Genomic DNA, 5518 nt, shown 5'->3' with positions numbered 1-5518 from the left:
GCCATCACTGGAAAGAGAGGCCCATTGGACTTGCAAACTTTATATGCCCCAGTACAGGGGAACACCAGGGCCAAAAAAGGGGGAGTGAGTGGGTAGGGGAGTGGGGGGGGGAGTATGGGGGACTTTTGGGATAGCATTGGAAATGTAAATGAGGAAAATGCCTAATTAAAAAAAAATTCTTACCCACTTGTTAAATGAAAAGGGCAGTAGAGGGAGAAGCTAACAGTACTTAAGTCTAGTGAAAGGAATATGAAAAACTAATCTCTACAAATAAAATATAAAAATCAGTATGAATGACAGATTGGTAGTTAATGATAGGAATTAATCTCGAGCTTTGGGATATAACAGAAAGTAAGTGTGTGTGTGTGTGTGTGTGTGTGTTGTGTGCAATATATTTTAAGACATAGAAAAACAGGATCACAAAGATATTTATCAAACGAGTGTCCTTTGAAGAGTTTCTGTCTATTCACATTTCCTTCCTGGTCCAAAGCATGCTCTGGCCTCTACTATGGGAACGCAAATGGGTGATCTTTTTCCTTCATTCCTGTCTAAGGCTTAACGGATCCAGCCATTCCAGTTTTCACTTTGAACATCTAGAACAAAGAAGGGCAAGGCATTGAAAATAGGATTGTATTTTGGTGATGGTACACACCTTCAATCCCAGCACTCGGGACAGGGGCAGAGCAGGCAGATCTCTGAGTTCAAGTCCAGCCTGGTCTACAAAATGAGTTCCAGGGCAGCCTGGACTACAAAGGGAAAAAGAAAGAAAGGAAAGAGGGAGAGAGGGAAGCAGCTATATAGTGGAATCACAATGAAAACTTGAAGAGCACCTAGTAGAGGTTGAGGCAAGGATAGAAGCCCAGGGATCTCCCTTGGCTGTGTTCAACAGTTCTTGTAGTCACAGTGCTAAAATAATCTAGATAGTGTTTGATCAGTATTTCATTTCACAGGTTTCTAAAGTGTGTTAGTCATATATTCAGACTTACCGTATGATCCATAGATACTTGTGTATATGCATTTGTAACACTGAGAAGAATCTGAGTGAGAGCAGTATGAGGAAGGTGTGTGAAGATGGATCATGTTTGTGGTCAGCCTGGACCAGGAGTTTCAGATTTCAGATGTGGAGGGATGGAGTTGGCTCAGTCTTTGAGAGTACTTACTGTTCTTGTAGAGGGCTGAAGTTTGGGCCCCAGCACCCAAATGTTAGCTTGCCACCATCAATCCATAGGCACAGATATGATGCACATATATACATACATTCAAGATAATCATACATGTGGAATAAATCTTTTTTTTTTTTTTTTTTTTTTTTTTTTTTGAGAAAGGGTTTCTCTGTGTAGCCCTGGCTGTCCTGGCACTCACTTTGTAGACCAGGCTGGCCTCGAACTCAGAAATCTGCCTGCCTCTGCCTCCCGAGTNGGGTTTCTCTGTGTAGCCCTGGCTGTCCTGGCACTCACTTTGTAGACCAGGCTGGCCTCGAACTCAGAAATCTGCCTGCCTCTGCCTCCCGAGTATTAGGATTAAAGGCGTGCGCCACCACGCTCGGCCGGAATAAATCTTTTTAAAAATTAAAATTCAAATAATATTTCAACATGGGTCCAGTCAAGAGGTTCTGCACCATGTTGTTGTTGGACCTGCTGACATTGGTTTTAGGTCCTTGCTTGACGGTTGAAGAAACTGAACTTGACAGTGTATACTCTGAACTCCAATAACACAATGTAAAAACAAGTACTCAACAACTTCAGGGAAGACAAAGCTAAAGGAAGTTGATTATGTCAGTGTCACCGACAAAGCTGTTACACTTCTGGGAGAAGACTAAGAATCCATCCTCTAAATCAAAGCTTAGACAGATAAACAGAACAATATATCTAAGATCAGTAAATCAATATAGAGTATAAGAAGGCGTGGGGTAACTCAATAATTTCAGTCTGTATTGCATTGTACTTCAGTCCGAAATACTGTGGGCCAGGAATTGAAGGAAAGCTTTGCCGTCCTCACTGCAAGTCCCTTACACAGTTGCCTGAAGCAGTGGACTAGCAGAGAGCTGAATCTCTAGGAGTTGGCTGCACATCTGTCTCCACAAAGTCTCAAGGCTTCTGCCTGTGATCTTCCTAGACACCTTGTCCTGAGCTTCCACACAATGGTGGCCTGAGAAAAGTCATTACTGTGTGGTTGAAAGTTGCCGCACAAGTCCACCATACAACAAAATGGAGCTATACAACCTTTCCCAGCAAGGCTCAGAAGTCACTGTCACCATTGTGCTGGCGAATGCTGTCCCTCGCAGATGTGCTATTGCTATTGAAGTGGTCACAGAAGCCCACCCAGTAGCAAATGAAGAGAACAAGAGTCCCTCCTACCTGTCACTGGAAGAAATGTTAAGATAACACTATAAGAAAAGTCTGGGTTGGAGGCAACAATGGACTTTCGAGTCGTATGCAACATGAAAGTATTTATAAAGTGTCCCGCTTTAGCAAAAAATAGGTGTTCTGAACCTAATCTACCAGTGACCCAGTAATTGCTGTGTCTACTGGGAAGAGAACACAAGGAACCAGTCAGTCAAAATATGTGAAACATTCTTCAGAAAATGGGTTGGTTTCTCCAAAAAGTCAATGTTTTGGGGTAAAATAGCTTAGTGATTCTCATGCTCTTCAAATACAATTGAAAACAGCAGAATATTTAACCTTGACTGGACAAAGGGAAGGGGAACTGAGGAAATGTGAATGTAATATTAAGTAACATTACAGAATTATGAGTTCTTTCAGATGTGCTACTGCTATTGAGCTTGTGCTGGCGAATGCTGTCCCTCGTTTTAAAAGGTCTATGCCGAGAGATGAATTATCACGATGTTCTTAACTTTGAAATTACTACACACGCGTGTGCGCACACACACACCCAATCTCAAACATAGACCTCCTTAAAGCAAATGTGGTTAAACGAGACTGGAGGGTTTGGAGGAGAGGATGTTGCTGCTTGCCTGAGGAATGATTGGCATTGCATCCATACTTAGCACCAGGGTGTGAGTCATCTGAACAAGTCCATGCTGCTGCTGTCCTCCCTGCATGCAACTGAACACCAGCGTTTTCTAAAAGCCAAGGCTCTCAGTGTACATATTCCTTGGAAGTTGCCAGAACTGTAGTACTTTGTTCGATACTTAATCCAAAGTTGTCTATATAATTGTCAGTGCATTCTGAAAGGCTTGAGACAGCAATGTGGTTCCACAAAAAGTATCCATGTGTGAAAAAGTCTAGAATACTACAAAAAAAAAGTACTAAAACTGAAAATATACCAAGATAATGAGGATGGCGCGATAAAAAGCCAAGTATTGTGTGGGTACAGCACTACTGGAATCATCTGTCCTAGCTGTACAAACATGCACAAGCTCCTCCATTCCTCCAGGAGAAAAACACTCGTTCCTTCAGATTCCTGCTATAGGTTTCAGTGCAACACAAAGAGTAACCTTTGACTTTTTATCTCTGTTAATCCTGAGAGTTTTCCACAAGATGTAGACACTTCTATGGTAAGTCAGGTTTCAATTTGCAAAAGGAAATAGTCATAGTTACATAGTTACATGTGATCACTAAATCAAGGTCTGCTATGCTAAAGGAAAGCTGGTAACCTTGCTTAGACCTCTACTTGAATATACTGTACCAAGTGGTAGAAGAAAAACCTCCACTGCTTTTCATACATTGCCAACGTTTAATTGTGCAAGTGGACAGATAAGTCTCAGTTCTCCCTCACTGTGCCAGGAGCAGAGTAAAGGAATCTTTTGCTGAGCTTGGTGCCATGGTTCATATATTTAATCCCAACACTTGGGAGGCAGAGGCCAGTCAGTTTGGTCTATCTAGTGAGTAGCCAGGGCTACCTTTACTGGGCATGCTCAAATGGGTAAGAATGCTTGTATGCAAATATTGGGATCTCAGTTTGAATCCCCAAGGACCCATTTAAGTATGCCAAGTATGACTTCATATGCCTGAAACCTCAACGTGAAGGGGCAAAGCAAACTGGATCCTGAGAGCTTGCCAATCAACCAACCCAGGCAAAATCTATAGCTTCCCAATAAAGAGACACCTTGCCTCAAAGGCAATCAATCAGGCTGTTAGTGATAGGGGAAAACACTCACCATCTTCCTCTGGCTTGTACCTGTATGCTTGTGACAATGCACACTGCATGCACATGCATGTACTACACACAAAAAGAACATTTGACAAAATTTCATGTCTCAATCCTTCCCCAGACTCATGCCCCTGCCAGTACCTCTGAGACAGGCTGTAAGTGCAAGAATACAGCAGCCAGGGCGGGAGAGGGATGACTCCAACCCTCAGATAATCAATATTGTTTTGAGATGAGACCTATGTCCCTATTGCTGTCTGCAAAGTTCCTTCTCTCCTACTGCTCTTGAAGCCACTTAGCTTAATCTTTTAAGTGGCAGCTGAGGCTAAGATAGGAAATTTGTATTTTATAGACAATTATGCTTTGTTTATATGAGGCAAGGGAACATAACAGCCTTCAGATGGGGAAAGGAAAACACGCAGAAAAAAACCCCACATATTGTGACAGTATATCAAGAAAATGTCAAGAGGAAAGTCTTGGGCCAAAATTTAATGGCATTTATCTTGGAGTAATAAAATTACTTGTTTTTTCTTTTCTATAATTTATGTAGTTTATTTTGGTGAAAACAGTATGTAGTGGAATTTGCCATTGCAATCACTTTTACATATGTAATTCAGTGGCCTTAAGTACATTCAGTATTGTTCAGCCATCAGGATGCATCATGTTTAGGACTTTCTCTTCATCCCATGTGTAGTAACTCTCCATTCCCCTACTGCTCTCAGCCCCTGGTAACCTTTATTGCACTGTTTCTTAAGAGTTTGTCTGCATCATGCTAAACGAAATAAATCAGACCACTTGTATATTTGGTCCTTGGTTATCAACAGTGATTCGCAGGTATCTATCTGAGTCCCTGTTTTCAGTTGTTCTCCATCCATACCCAGCAGTAGATCTTGTGGGTCATATGTGCTTCTATGTTGATCCCTTTGGTGACCCACTAAGCTGGGGCACAGTCGCTGCAGCACTTCACATTTTAACCAGCAGTGCGCGAGAAGTCAAGTCTCTCTTCATTTCTTGTCAGCATTTATTGTCCATATTGTTTTATTATAGACATGGTGATAAGTACAAAGCAAGAAGTTGTTCTTAACATGAGAAAAGGCTAATAGTTTACAGCAACCAAGAACAAGGTAATAAATAATCTTTGCTTGGTTGTTGGCAATAGGAATGCAATCCAATAGAAGCTGCTATAAGGCAGTTTTTGCTGTTGATTAGTCTGTTGTAAGGCAATTTTTACTATAGCTTAACTATAGTTTTGTTTTCCATGATTTTTATATTGACTTATATTTTTAAAAACCACTCCCTTAAAAATTTTGCCGGGCGTGGTGGCGCACGCCTTTAATCCCAGCACTCGGGAGGCAGAGGCAGGCGGATTTCTGAGTTCGAGGCCAGCCTGGTCTACAAAGTGAGTTCC

This window comes from Mus caroli, chromosome 1 (genome assembly GCF_900094665.2).
Source record: "Mus caroli chromosome 1, CAROLI_EIJ_v1.1, whole genome shotgun sequence".
NCBI lineage: Eukaryota > Metazoa > Chordata > Mammalia > Rodentia > Muridae > Mus > Mus caroli.
The sequence above is the reverse complement of the archived record's forward strand: the minus strand, read 5'-3'. Positions refer to the sequence as shown.